Source organism: Sinohyriopsis cumingii, chromosome 1 (genome assembly GCF_028554795.1).
Source record: "Sinohyriopsis cumingii isolate HCF-2022 chromosome 1, ASM2855479v2, whole genome shotgun sequence".
Lineage (NCBI taxonomy): Eukaryota > Metazoa > Mollusca > Bivalvia > Unionida > Unionidae > Sinohyriopsis > Sinohyriopsis cumingii.
This window is the reverse complement of record NC_142961.1, coordinates 135,074,225-135,090,278: the sequence shown is the minus strand read 5'-3', so window position 1 is coordinate 135,090,278 and position 16,054 is coordinate 135,074,225. Positions and strand designations below refer to the sequence as shown.

General features: G+C 35.4%; 1 pseudogene across 1 annotated transcript in view; it reads left to right on the top strand.

Moving 5' to 3' along the window:
• Positions 1 to 16,054, top strand: part of LOC149807902 (proto-oncogene tyrosine-protein kinase Src-like) — a 180,501-nt pseudogene that overhangs the window by 81,233 nt on the left and 83,214 nt on the right. The window contains exons 5-7 of the transcript XR_016423733.1: positions 4,969 to 5,082; positions 9,474 to 9,577; positions 15,290 to 15,439. The product of XR_016423733.1 is annotated as a proto-oncogene tyrosine-protein kinase Src-like (transcript). The remainder of the gene's footprint in view (positions 1 to 4,968; positions 5,083 to 9,473; positions 9,578 to 15,289; positions 15,440 to 16,054) is intronic.

Sequence of the window (16,054 nt, the reverse complement as noted above, 5' to 3'; positions counted from 1 at the left end):
GGTCACAACGAAACAGCTCCATCAAACATGCCACTGAGGTCACCAGGGTGTACAGGCTCTCCACGTTTAGCTCTGTGAAATTTAGGATATTTACGACTATCCATGGCGTCATTTCACCAATAGATTTTCTGGAATGGTGTCAGTCGTGTTAAATCAAAATACTGGGGAAACATTTGTACTGGAACCAGCAGATAAAGAATCTGGAATTCATCATGCAAAGACATCATTTGATTGCTTGGTATATTAGATTGCGCAGCAATGAATCCCACACAATCTTAATGATATAATAAAGCATGTACATTGAAGGCATCGCTGGAAAAAAATCATCGAAGAGCACATGACAAAACAAAAAAAAAATATAGCTGATGAATCATGGTCAGTGATAATGTTGTATATGCTGTGTCCTCACTGGTCACTGGAACAGTGATGTTAATTGGTACATTTTCAGTGATGCACTTGATATCGCCCATGGTTATAATCAGTGTAAATGTTTTTGTCAGCATTGCTGGTATCCTTAATATTATTATGAAAAAACTACATGTGCTGGTAAAAATTGCATGAGCACACAGAAATAACATGAACTGTGACATGTGCATGTATTAATATATCAAAATTGTCTGCAGGGTTAAACAGCGATGTAATATCAGACAATGAATTTACTGCAATGAGAGCTATTTATTATCGGTATCACAAGTATGCAACCATATCCACACCAGTGACAACATCACCAGGGACAATGTTGCCATTGCCACATTTAGAATCCACCGTATAGATAATAATGACTGCAGAAATAACCATATGACTGGAACAGATTATCGCTAACACAACACCGCCAACGACCACAATGATATCAGTGACGTTAACGTGGCTGGAATTTGATATTGGTTTTCCAACTCTGATAAAAGTGCCTAATGGTCGGTCACTTGAGATCGCACTGGCACAATTACACCTTTATTATAGTTGGCCAAATATCAGAGAAAACTGTTTTGGTGGATTAGACGCTCACAATTCGCTAACAATCATATCAAATTGAACAAATCAATGATAAATTTCAGCACAGAATCAGCAGAATTTCAGCGCAGAATCCCCCTCAAGGTCGATGTCACTTTATTTTGGTCAGTTGCCTCCCTTCTGCTACTACACGTTAGTGGCATATGAAATAAACCAGCTTCATGGCTTCTGTTGTGCTTGGTTCTTTGTTTGCACATATCATATATCTTCAAAAAGTATGTGTGAACCTACATGTATTGGGGATGATTTGTGACCATTTGGTAATTACTACAAAATGGCAAAGATTAAATTAAAGATGCAATATCTTAATAATGTTCTCTCTTTATCTCACGCACACATGAGACTAGGATGCATGTTTTTAGTACCACAGCTCACAGTACTGTTAGTAAGTGCATGACTGCAGCTTTTCTTCACAACAGAGAAAAATTCAGTATGAGAATTAACCTGACTTCCTCATTGACTCTCTATTTCCAGAACAGTACATGGTCTGTTAGCTTTTAGGAATACTATGTGTTTTCATGTGTTCATGAAACAACCATGAGAACTATGCTTTCTCAAATATAAATCGCCCCTGAATAATCTTTACATCATGTTAGAGAAATTTATATTTAACATCCTTCATTTTATCCAGAGAGAGACAGAGGTAGGGAAGGAGAGAGAGAGAGAGAGAGAGAGAGCAGTAAAAGGCATTCACATTTTTTGTACAGAGAATTATACAGGTCGATATAGCCAGGAATGAGAGAGAGGTTAAGGGATTACTTTTAATGTTTCAACAGTAGGACAAATTTACAGTGTTCAAGAGAAGCTCAACAAGGTCTCAAGTCAGTGAATAAGTTTATTTAGATTTCTGTGAATAAAGTAAAAAGGTAAATTTGTAAAATGTGTCAGTTAGCCTTTTGTAAGTTAAAAATGCATGGAAGTATTGGTACAGCTTTTGAGGCTTTGTGTCTGTGTTAATATTATAAAAAATTTGATTTGGCATTATATCTATTACATTTTTTCATTAGAACTGGGAAATGTATAATGATCTGATAATGATGTAGATAAATTGGCACCTCCATCTCTCTGCATGAACCCCATTAAGATCATGTTTGCATGGGTCATACATAGTAAAACACGTCCATTTGATAGAGACCATGTCGACTTTGTGGTGGCTGTCCATGAAGATTCTGCAAGAAAGTGGGGGTGTGCAGATCAGTTTTCTGCGAGCCACCTTGGTAACTCTGTCAGGATGCATAGAGAGATGGTGGAGGTTTTTTATTTTAAACGTCTCCACTATCTCCACCCCCAGTGTGATATGTGGGGTTCCTAACAGACTCAGGTTCAATTACTTTCATCAATTACAGTTATGATGTGCATGCATATGTCAATTACAATTATAATTTCAATTACTCAAGATTATGACTGTTCAATTACAATTACAATTAACAAATTGTCAATTACAAATAAAATTACTTTTTCCTGAGAATGAAGCACAAAAAAGACAAGTTTGGTTTGAGTATTTTATGTATCTGTTATATCAACAATATAAATTATAAGCAAACATAAATATATGGCATGAAAATGATTATATTTGACATAATTTATAAGAACTGTTTGATAAGGAGTACAAATACGCAAACCAGTTTCATAAAATGATGATTGCTTCTGTGAAATATTACATTTTCAAAATGCTCCGATGACAGCCAGCATCTTTTGGGCTAAAGATCCTGCCAATGATAGAGAAGAATCAATGTTCTGGAGCTGATGATGCAGAGATAGAGAGATAATGTGTGGCTAATTCATAGAATTCTGGAAAAATGTCTATTATTGCTGGAAGAAATTATCGATGAGCATACGATAAAACAAAAAAAAATATCATAGACAAATCATTGTCATCGACAACATTGTATATGCGATTTCATAGCTGGCGGCTGGAACAACGACGTTAATCGGCACATTATCATCAAAGCACGTGATACTGCTGTGGTTGGAATCAGTGTCTCTGCTGTTGTTGGTGTTGCTGGTATACTCAATATTATCTACATGTACCAGTAAAATATTAGAAATAACAAACGCTGCGACATGTGTGTATAAATATCGATACCATCAGTGGGGTTAAACGACAGATCAATATCAGACAATGAATTTGATGCAACTAGGGATATTTATTATTGATATCACAGGAATTCCAACATACCAATGCCAGTGTTGCCAGCGCCGCGTTTAGAAGCTGCTGTATAAATAATAATGGCACAGAAATAATCACATGGCTAGAGCAGATCATCGCTAACACAACACTGCTGATGACTACAATGATATCAGCAACGTAAACACAGCCTGAATTCAGTCTTGGTTTTCCAACTCTGATAAAAGCACTGAATGGTATGTCACTTGAGATCGTACTGGCACAATTATGACTTTATTATAGTTGGCCAAATATGAGAGAAAAATCTTTTGTTAGATTAGACACTAATAATTCATTGGTATTCTCACATAAAACCACCACTGAAGGAACTGCTAAGCCAGTCCCAATCTGGGATGTTATCAGTATACCAACAGGATCATATCAAATCGAACAAATCAGTGATGAACTTCAACATCGAATCAAATCAATAACAGGAAAAGAATCAAAGATCTCTTTCAAAGTGCATGAGCCATCGTTGAGCGCTGCCATTGAAATATCATCGGGGGGTTCTGTGGAATCCAGTTACATCATTGACATATGTAAGTTGTTGATCAGAACTGTATTGGGAGCACTGATATATACTGGGCCACCACAGCCTCAATGATCTGGTTATTTGTCACTCACAGAAAAATTTATAAAGGAACCATCGAATAGATACCAACCACAATGGTTTGTTCTGGCAAGCAGAGAGATAAATAATATACTTGGAGTGTCCTTAGATAGGAAGACTAAGGTGGCCATGATTATAAGGGATGGATATATGATAGTGAAACACATACAGTAGAGGAAGTTCATATGGGTTCTCCTAGACAAAAAATAATTACCAGGAAAATATCTCGAGAGCATAAAGATGCACAAAATGATCTAAGAAAGCTGCTTGAGCAGTATATAATTGAATATCCAAATGATGATCTTAAACAAAGTGTCAGTAAGACAGTATAACATCTGAACCATGTGAAATCTGATGTGGAATTCCTTCGAAAATATCTCATAAAAAGTAATTAACTATGGTGATAATATTAAAATCAAAAGCAGCATAACATACAAAAAGTTATCTCTTGATCATTTTAAGATCACTGAAGACCAACTGCCTACGTTTAAACTACCTGGGATTAACATCGACAAGATGCAGCAGGGTCTTGAGGACATATTTGAGAAATATTTTCCAAAGAAATATGCTTGTGGTTGGGTTTTGTTTCATGGTGCAGCAACACAAGTACCGGTAGGTTGTTTAGTGCCAAGGTAATTGGATTAAAGTGTCTTACCTATGGATACAGCATGGTAACCAGCCAGGGCTGATCCGATGATAGCAGGATTTGAACCTGCACCTTCAACATGCTAACCTCTGAGCTACTGTGGCTTCTTTGTGGTGATGTCATGCATGTACCATGAACACATTTCTAATTTATGTTACTAATTTCTTGTTGGCAAGATTGGGTGGATATTTTTGTCTCACCTGTTTTAATAATTAGAGACATTGGTATGACTATAAATTGATTATAACCTATTCATCATCAACATTCTCATTGCAACATTATGATACTGTGTTATGGTATCAATCTGTTACACTTTTGGTTGATAAAATGTACATTTTAACATATTTTCTAGTCAGAAATAGTATTCTGTGGATGCGTCATTTGTTGTTTTGTTTTTTCCTATGTAAATAAACAATATTTGTATATGATTTTCTCATTATTCTTGACTTTTCAGTATCATTAATAAAACAAAATTTTGTCTCGTACAGACATCAGTAATTTCACAGTATCATTATTTTTCCCTTGCATTTTTAGTCTCACTAACTGGTGGATTGCCAGACACACAGATCCCAGATATACCAAAACGTGCATTGAGGGATGTGTTCCATGCAATTATGTAGCTGTGGAAGACAGCCTGGAAGCACAGAAGTAAGTTATTTTAAATAAACCTTGGAATCTTGGCGATATCTATCATTCTGGGGTGAACCAAAATGTCTGCCAGCATTCATTATTCTTTGTAATTTAGCACCTATGAGTTAACAAACATATTTTTCATTAATTTTTGTTGTCCCATTGGTATGAAAAGCATTACTAATTCAATCAGTCATTAAAATAAGCAAAAATTAAAGTGTCATTATGGTTGAATTGAACTCAGATATCATAAAACCTCATGTTTAACCTGTTATCTGTCTGGAATTTCTTGTCACTCAGTTTAGCACAGAACGGTAACATCAGTGTCAATATTTAGTTGATTGATGCCAAAGGAAGATCATTTCCAATTCATGGGGATTTAAAGAAACGTTAATCATAGTGGTTAGATTATCTCTGCTTGATTCAAAGGAAAATCTCTTTTCTTCAAACAGTGTGACCCCGCTATAGCACACTCTGTTATAATACAAATTCGATATAACATGGTTGCGGTGTGACTCCCAAAATTTTATATACATGTATTGTTCTCACACACGAAAAAAAGTTCTTTATTAAAAGTACGAACAAAAATGTAAAACGTTTATCATTTTGGGGAAGAGATCACGCATGAATAATACAAGATGATCGTGGTGTGGCTCCTGAAATTTCATGTATTTATCTCATGCACAAAAAATAGTTTTTTTTTTTACATTTTAAAAGTACAAAAAATAAAGTGCAAAAAGTTTTTTGTAGGATCGCATAGAGCTTTGCCAATTTTGCAAACTGCAATTTTATTTTTCTTATTGGTAGCAAAATATACCTTATGGTGATTTTTTTTAATTGGTGACATTAATGGCTGTTTAAACTTGTATATAAAACCATTGGTTTGGAGTGGAGAAATTCAGAGGCCCCATGAAAGGAAGTCGCAAACTTGATATAAAATGCACTGAAATTTATCTATTATTACATAAACAATTTCTTTGTCCATATTGACAAACCATCTTAACAGTGCATTGTTATATCATAATCCGCTTATGTTGACATCTAGCATGAGTACTGTATGTTGTGAGACTTTTTTTTGTTTGACATTTCTGGTAGTGGAGATCAACCAGATGAGGCATTAGCTTGTAAAGTATCTTTCGTCAGATTTTTGGCCGCTTGCTAGTAATTAATATATTTACATAGACTGACATTTGTTTGTGGATGGTAAGTAAAATTAATCTTCTTTCCACTCAGAATTAAATCCTTCAGAACACCCACATTTTTTTTACTAATCCTCATCATCAGACCAGAACACATGCGTCTCTATCATCCATTGACCCTTTGTTAAATTTCTGATGCACGAGTTAAGGCAGCATCACTCCGCTACCACAAATGTAAAAAAAAACAACATCTTGTTGGTCTGTTCAATAGGCAGGGAGGAACTGTAACTGCAGTCAACCAAATCACGGCCAATTCGTTACTTAAAAATGTATCCTGATAAATTAGTTTGCTGAAATTTCAAAGTAAGCATTATTTTTGAAGCACCGACTGTTATGAAAACGTACTACGCAAATGGGAGAAAAAAAAAATCAGTCTCAATCATGCAATACAATTATATGATGTTGCTGCCACAATAAGAAACTGGCATTTGTTTGGTTCTCCAAAGCTGGCCTGTAGTGGTGACTTTAATAACGCATGCACTTTTCATCAAGAAATGCAACTACAATCTTCACTAAAAACAAAGAGCTTTTATTCAAAGAAGTCAGTACCAAACTTAAATAAAAGCAATGGAATCTGATGTTTTTTTTTCATTTTCCAACTTGACTGGTACACATTTACTGTGCCGTGAAAGTTTCCTTTTTGCACGGAAAATGTGTATGCTTAGGAATGCTACCAATGGCAGACTAAAACGCAAACTAACTTTTACCGACTTGGGACGAACTGAAAAGTAAATGACTTTGTGCTTCTTCATTCGTTATGTGATTGTGCTATGTTTATCCACAGAATTCAGACCTACCTGTGACAAAATTATTGAATATTTTAAATCTGTGTGTGTGCGTTTTTTCAATGGAGTTAACTTGTATTGTGGATTCGATGTATTTGATGAGATTCGTGGGTGAGTACACGGTGTTGAGACTCTATTCAGGCTGTACATAAGACGTATATATAAACAGTATACATGTATATGTACCAATCCGTGGTTCTCTAAATAAAGTAAAATATTATATATGCATTCTCTGTTTTCACTGCAGGTTTTTTTCCCATTTAATATGCATTGATTTAAAATGGAAACCATGCCAATGAAGCACATATTTTACAGCCCGCATTTATAATTATTACCTAACCCCTACTGCAAATTTGTTTGGGTACATACATCATTTTCTTAAGCTAACTGACCTGGTTGCTCATAATACAGATGGGTCTATAACATGGTCGGGTTCTATGGCTCTCAGCTACCATGTTATAGTGGGGTCACACTGTATCTTGAACATCAAATTGATACCCAGATCACTTGAAGTTGTTATGACTTAGACTACACCTTGCTTCTATATCTAACTTGCTCTATGACAATATCTTACTTTTTTGTTTACCATGCTCTTCTGTTCTGGTTAAGCCAGAATCTTTTTATCATAATGTACCAATCAAAGTTTATGAAGTCTTATCATATGGAATGCATACAAATTGAATATATTGCATGTTGAGCTTTTAACTTAAATAAATATTCCCAAGTGAAATTGAATCAGCTGGTTAAGCAGCTACATATTTTAGTGCTGCACACAATATAGGATCAGACGTAACTTCCTGATGATGGACCAGGAACTTGAGAAGGATTCATTTTAATAAAAAGTAATAATATTCTTGAGTGTTTTTAGGAGGAACATATTTCCTGGAATAAGTAAATGGATTGGTGTGAAGGAAGGGGTATCATTTTACTCTCATTGCCAGCAACCTCGCAAAAATGAAAGCATGCTATAGTAAACTTAGGTTTTGTTAGGACATAATTTCCTATGAAATAAATATCCAAGTCCTTGTCTTACATTGCAGGACTACACTACAGCTGATTTTTTGATGGTTTGACTGTAATATGACATGGTTATATCAATTATTAAGCATATCACCCACTTCTTGAAAAAATATATTAGGCTGGTCCCCTAGTTTTATCACTGAAATATGGTAGGTGTAGCTCAGGTACAGGTGAATATGGATTTATATTAGAAAGTTTAGTTCAGCGATTTTATGTTATGGAGTCATTTGTGCTTAGGAAGTGGTGTTCCAAAAAAGTGGATAGCATAGACATGACTTGTCCTCAAAATAAATTTGCTACATATATGTGCTACAATTGAGGTTTATTTATCCATTGCAAACCGTTCTGATGAAAAATGTTACCTGACGTCGAGATATTAAATGAATTTGATTTTGAAATAGCTGTATAGCTGGTCCATGAATAAGGAAATGGCATTTAGTGTTATCATGGTTCAACTGTACTTCAGTCTGTCTATTTGTCACATGTCATAACGGTTCAGTAAGGGGCCATCCATTATGCATGCATGCATAGAGGGGGAAGTGGGGGTTAACCCAAATGCATATGCTTGTGTATGGGGAGGGGTCTACTGATAGTGTACGTATGCATAGGAAACGTGGGGTTGAAACCTCGATAATAGTTTGTCTAATACATGTTGGCGTTTGAATTTTAGCAGACACTAGACAAGCTTATTTCTTTGATGCAGCCAGACATTCAACATCGGTGGACTATCTGTTTTATTAAACATGTAAATATTATTAATCCTTGATTGTTTCTGCATGGATTAAATATAGACTGTTCTATAGAATTGGGGTGGGGGGTGTCAAGCATACATACGCAGGTGGGGTGTGTAAAAAAGTATTATGCATGTGTTCAGGGAGGGGGAGGGGGTCAAGCTTTGCCAGATTTTTGCGTACATACTAAACGGATGGCCCCTTAAGTAATATTTGACTGGAAATAACAGTTTTTAAAGACTAACTGTAATGAAAGACTGGTATTTAAATGTACAGAGCAACAGTTTTATATAATTGTTTGACCACTAATGCAGTCACCTGTTCATTGTGATCAGATGTGATCAGTTCAGACATTTCATCCAACACAGTAACATCATGGTTCATTAATACTTGTATTGGTACATTTAGGGCATTATATTCATTCACTGCACATGGAAACACGACTTATTTTTCTTTTTCAGCTATTCAACAGAGAGGTGCAAATGAATGTGGCTCATACTGTATGTGATAGAATGCTCTGTTTGTGTAATGTTGAATGTTTCTTGTATGCCAAAGATCAAGGAACTTGCGTATTTGTGACATTCAGCCACTGAGTTCCTTGATCATTGGTACCTGTGAATTATTAACCATAATTACTCTGCAAACATGTATTGTCATCTATATTTTTTCCACAGGTGGTTCATGGGCATGATAACCCGAAAAGAGGCAGAACAGTTACTGATGGCTCCCAGTCAACAACCAGGCAGCTTTTTAGTCAGAGAGAGTGAGACTTATTCAGGTATTATGCAGAACTGGAGATTATACAAGGAACTTTATGTCTTTTTCTATCAACTTAAACACAGCCAGGTTTTGCCTGGCCTGCAAAGTGTAGGCAAGACAGAGATGCACTTGTTGTTAAGCTAACATTCATTTGTGTAAATGCCCCATTTAGAAGCTAGTCATTCAGAAGAAAATTACCTGAATGGAACATTGTTTTTTTTTAGGTAATGCATTTCACAGACAGATTGTCTCGGGCTAGAGTGATGCTTCAGACAGCCAAAATCAGTCACTCAGTGCAGACTCTGGTTATTTTTAGACTAGGTACATGTCATGTTTCACCAAATGAATTTGGCATTACAAAACTCCAAGATTCCATCATACATCTAAATAGAAACTCCCGAATTCAATCCTACATCTAAATACAGACTCCAAGATTCCATTCTACATCTAAATACAGATGCTAAAATTCCATCCTTCGTCTAAATATAAACTCCAAGATTCCATCCTACATCTATATACAGACTTCAAAATTCCATCCTACATCTAAATACAGACTCCAAAATTCCATCCTACATCTAAATACAGGCTCCAAAATTCCATCCTACGTCAAAATAGACTCCAAAATTCCATCTTACATCTTAATACAGACTCCAAAATTCCATCCTACATCTAAACAGGCTCCAAAATTCCATCCTACATTTAAATACAGACTCCAAGATGCCATTCTACATCTAAATACAGACTCCAAGAGTCCATCCTACATCTAAATACAGATGCTAAAATTTCATCCTTCTTCTAAATATAAACTTCAAGATTCCATCCTACATATAAATACAGACTCTGAGATTCCATCCTACATCTAAATGCAGATTCCAAAACAGAATCTTGCACCTGAATGATATTTATGCAGAAGAGCTACCTAAGATTTTGATTTCCCTGCAGAAAGAACATATATCATTATTAGATCAATGATTGGGTCTTCTATCACTTCCCTTTTTCTTGTCAGCACAACAACTTTAGTTTTACACTATCTACTTGTACCAGTCTTTGTGGATTCCTTGTACATGGGGTAAGGAAGAAGCCAGTTGATTTTATTGTCAAAAGGCTACATATATGGTCATTGTGACTGAAGGAAAAATACATTTTGCACAATAACTTTCGTTTCTGAGTAAGTTCCTTTACCAAACATTGTGCATGGGTTGAGCAAGAAAAAATATTAAGTTTTGAAATCTAAAGATCAAAGGTCATGGTCATGGTAAATCTGTTACAAAAAAAAAAGTTTTTTACACAGTAAGTTTAGTTAAACACTGCATACCTTGTTTAAAGGTCTAGATCACTGAGGCATGTTAGTCAATAATCTCCCGTCTGAACCATGCCGTACAAGTACCTACTTGGTGGATAATTAAACACAGGGCTGGCATATGATGTACTTATTGTTCATAGTACCGTTTTTAATTGTAATAGTAATTGCAGTTGCCATCAGTTGATAAATGAAGGGAATATTTCCATTGGTCAGAACATGATCATGTGATCAGACTCAAATGTGTTTATTTCTGTATAAACTCTGTACTAAGTACTATGAATAGAGTCACATGCAAAGTAACTAATGTAAACACTGAACAGGAAGGCATACACACTGCATACCTTTTAAACAAAATAAAAACTGGTTTTATATTTTATTTAGAAAATTAAATAAATTGATTTGACAGAATCAAATACCACATCTTTGCTGTTTTTTTTGTTGAATATAAATAATTCTTTCTTTGACTAGATTTAAAAAAGAAAAGTTGTTCTTCTAGGGTTTAACACCTTTTTTCAGCAGAAGATAGGCTGTACATGGCGGCCAGTATAACTGGTGGAGGAAGAACCCTGTAAAACCCAGGGAAGAACCACCGACCCACGAGAAGCTACTGGCAGGCTTTCCCACGTACCCATGCTAGCCGAGCCTTCTGTAACGGAGAGCGCTTTAGACCACTTGGCCACTCGGGACCCCTAAAAAAATAAAAGCTGGGAAATTTAAAATCTGCAAAGAACATTGAGGCCACAGTACTTTCACTGCAGCTTATTACAAATGAATTTAAAACTATAGGTAAATGAATATAAGGATTGGGAGGAAGGAGGTTCAAAGACTTACCTTATAACAATTTGGTTCACAGTCCTACAATGTAAGACACTGACCTTGATAGTTCTGATGTGGGATAGGGGGAGATTTGCTACAGCCCCCATTTGTAACTGTCAGTGTCAATGTCTTGCGCTGTTTGACTGTTGGACCCCATCACTGTAACAATTTACCAGTAGTCTTAATTTCATTTGTAAGTAGCCCTGTAGTTAGCCTAATCTGTTAATCAACATGAAAACAGATTTAAAGAAGTGATAATTGGCTATTCATGTATCTGGACAACAACAATTTGGCCAAGTCACAATGAAATCATGATAGCATCAAATCCAGGAGTCGTTTGTGTGTCAAACAAAGCAACACATCCTTAGTTTTGAATATTGAACTTCTACGTACATCACTTGTGCCAATTTAGATTAAGACCGTGCAGTGGAATGTTGAAAATCTTAGCTCGCTTACTATTGGTAGAATTTGTTGCTTGACATTGACGTAGCTATTCTGTTGCAGATGGAGAATCCCATGTTCTGTAAATAACTACGTAGCAGACCCCTTAACAAGAATTCATACTTAAACAGGCTCTAGAACAGATATGAAATATCTTTAAAAAATTACAAAATAGTTATAAAAAAAAAGATTAAAAATAATTGCCAATTATAAGAGTTTAATGTTTTTCTGAGTTTATCATGGTGTAAACTGTCAGGTGCTGACTCACACAGCTTCCATAATGCTTTTTGGGCATTATTTGCTGTGTGATTTTGCATCTGACAGTTTATACCATGAGACACTCAGAAAAAACAACGCTAAACTCTTAAGTGTACAGCAAATTCTGTGCTGGATTAGAAATGTGTGTGTGTGTTTGTGTAGATGAGAGAGAGTGACTAATTTACGCTTGAAAATTTTGTGCTATGTTAACTTAGACCATCATAACTGTCGATTTTGCCAAGTTTATTTGTTGAACAAAGGCTGCATCATTGGACCTTTCCTCTATATTCTTGCCTTTGACTGGCTGCTTAGAAGACTATCAAACACAGGCATGTAATGTACTGTTCATGATACTATTTTTCAATATTATTAGTGTACAGCAAATACTGCACTGGATTATAAATGTGCATGAGTGTGTATGTGTGTGTGTGAGAGAGAGAGAGATTAATTTACAATTGAAAATTATGTGGAAACAAGGCTGCATCCTTGCCCCTTTCCTCTTCATCCTTGCCTTTGACTGGCAGATGAAACAAACAACTTTGGATGCCATAAGAGGAATTATGTGAATGCTCACTTCATCCTTGGAAGACCTTGACTTTGATATGCAAGGAAAGATATAAATTCACTGTGACACCCATAAAGATAAGACTAAAAGTAAACAGCAGGAAAACCAAATTAATGAGGAAAAAGCATAAAACCAATGATCTTATCACTGTCAGTAATGAACCAGTAGGGGAGGTGGAGGAATTAATGCACATTAAGAGCAAAGGGTCCACAGATGAAGGCTAAGAGAGAGAGGAGTAGAAATCAGAATTACCAAAGCAAATCAAACCTTTAGTATGCTGAAACACTGATGGAAGTCCAAACAACTCAGACTCAAAAATAAAGTTGAGGATTGACTGTAGTAAAGTAATTGGAGTGCTACTGTATGGCTATGAATGCTGGAAGCTAATATCAAGAATAGCACAAGCACTTGAAATCTTCTAAAACAAGTCTGAAGAAACATCTTGGCATCTTCTTGTGAACATGATAAAAAATGAAGACCTTCATCAAAGAAAAGAATCAACATCTCTTGTCCAGACTGTGTAGAAAAGAAGATAGTGATGGCTAGGAACATGCTTCATCCATGACATCCTTTTCTTGGACCCCATGAATGTGTGGTCAGCCTAAAGAAACTTGGCGGAGGACTATAGAGAAAGAAGAAGGAATGTGTCATGACATGGTACACAATCGCACAGAGGGCTACAGACTGTCAGCAGTGGTGCTCTTTTGTTGAAACCTTATATGCCACCTGAGGCATGATGAGAGATGAGTTTGTGAGTGACTGTGGCACTTGGTGGAGGATGTGTAGAAGAGGGAGTTAACAAAATCAGTGCTAGACAATACAGAAACAAAATTACTTCTAATAAGTATTTTGATTTCTATCATGTGCTTCTGATAATACACCAGTTTAATTTAAACGTAATTGTTGTAAGCATTAACTACTCGGTTTTTTAAGTATCTCTGAAACAATTTTATCGTTTAAAAGTCTCTTTCTCTCTTGCACCAGTGATCCAATATTTGCTATGAGGGTCTGCACTGGTTTCCACATGGAACAAAGTGTTGTATTGTGATAATCATTATTTATTCTATTTTCTGTGCAGTATTTTTGTTGGCAGCAGAAAGAAACAAACATTCAAATTGAAGTTATATTCGTTTTCTTGTAGCATTGACAATACTACATGGAAGCAAAGGATAAGTAACCATTGTGAAACAATTGTTTGTGTGTACAAACCCTCAAATATTCACCAATTTTGAAGTTGCTCTTGTAATTTTTTAAAATGTACTTTTTTTCAACATACAGTATAGTTTTGGAGTTCACAATGACTGATTTGTTACTGAAGTGTAACATTACATATAACTCATCGAAAACAAAAACCAGTCTTTAGTGACTGATTCTGGTTGTTGTAAGTGCTTCACTTGCTGGGGACAACTTGTATGGAAACCAGCAGGGAATCTAACCTAACAACAGATGTATCATAGCCTAACTGAGCAGTTATCGTGCCAACCAATGTAACACTTTACAGTAGGTCAACAGAGTGATGATCCTGTATGAAAGTTTTTGCATTTAGTTCTCAATTTACTACACTGTTGCAGGTACAGGCATGGAAATTTATTGATGCAGTAAGTTACTTCCATGATGATCAATAATAGGTTGCAGTCACTTAATTTTCACATGTCAGTAAATGCAATTGGTTTTGTGTCATGCACCAGCAGAGCAGTAAGATAAAATTTATGCAGAAATCTTTATTTTTAAAAAATTGTAATCTTCCAGTTTGTGTATTTTGAATGCTAAAATCTTTGTTTAGGTGAAACAAATCACTTGTTAAAATTTTCCAATTTTGTTAAGAGAAAATCTTGGGGGAAAATAATAGATAAATTTTTATTTGCGTTACAAGAATGGTTATTTGTATTTGACTTGAAAGATATTGATTACAGAGCATGAGCAAAACAGCAAACTTGGGTAACTAATTACAGGTATATTTTGACAGTTGGTGTAGAATATTTGGCTTAAAGTGCCTAAATTAATTTAATTTAAGGAGTAAAGTCATGAAATACACCAGTTGGTGTAGAATATTTGGCTTAAAGTGCCTAAATTAATTTAATTTAAGGAGTAAAGTCATGAAATATCCTTGCATAAACTTTGCATTTTCTTCCATTTCACCTATCAGACTTTTTGTCACAGAGTCACCTGGTCATATATTTTAGTAGAGCTGTTATGTTGTTTGAAAGATGGTTGTTTGAGGTAGACAATGTAATGTACCCTTCTTTTTAAGGAAAATTGCTGAAAATTCCTATTTGAAGTTTGAAATCACCTAAAGGTTCATCAGAGTAATCAGGAAATTGATGCATTATTTTTTCTAACTCTTCTAGGAAATTATGTCCTGTCAGTCAGAAACCATGATCCGAACAAAGGAGATTTTACCATGCACTACATTATACGCATCATGGATAATGGCGAATATTCCTTAGGATCCGAGCGAACATTTCACAGGCTGATAGATCTGGTGGACTATTACAGAGGCATGTAAATATTTGCTTCCAGACTTAATATTTGTTCATTGTCATGGTATAGCAGTGGCATACAGGGTGCTTGGTACATGTAGTTCTTTTAACCAATTTATGATGTTGAAATTTCATTGCTTGTGATGAATAATGCAAAGTTTTGAGCTAGTTGCCTAGTCATATATTTTCTGTCTTCCATTAAGGTTCAATGGCAATTGCATCTCTGACAATCACAATCATGATGATAGATAGTATTATTATCATTATTATTATTAGCTTCAGGTAAATTTATGGTATGGTTTTGCATTTGGCATGTGCCTTACATTTATATGCCATCTTTTATCTGTCAGCATGTACTGTTTTAAGCTTCTCAAGATCCACTGGACGAATTTTGATAAAGGATAGTGGAGAACATACTGACAAAAAGGGCTTTCAAATATATGCAAACCATTCCACTCTGTTTTCAAATATGGTTACTAAATATAAAACCAGTATGACCTCTTAAAACTGTTCAACAGAATTTAACCAAATTTGACTGCATTCTGGCATGAAAGGCTTTCAGATATTTACTAATGATGCCAAGCTACCTTCAGATATGGTCAACGTTACTAAAAGTAGAAAAAATTGAAACAA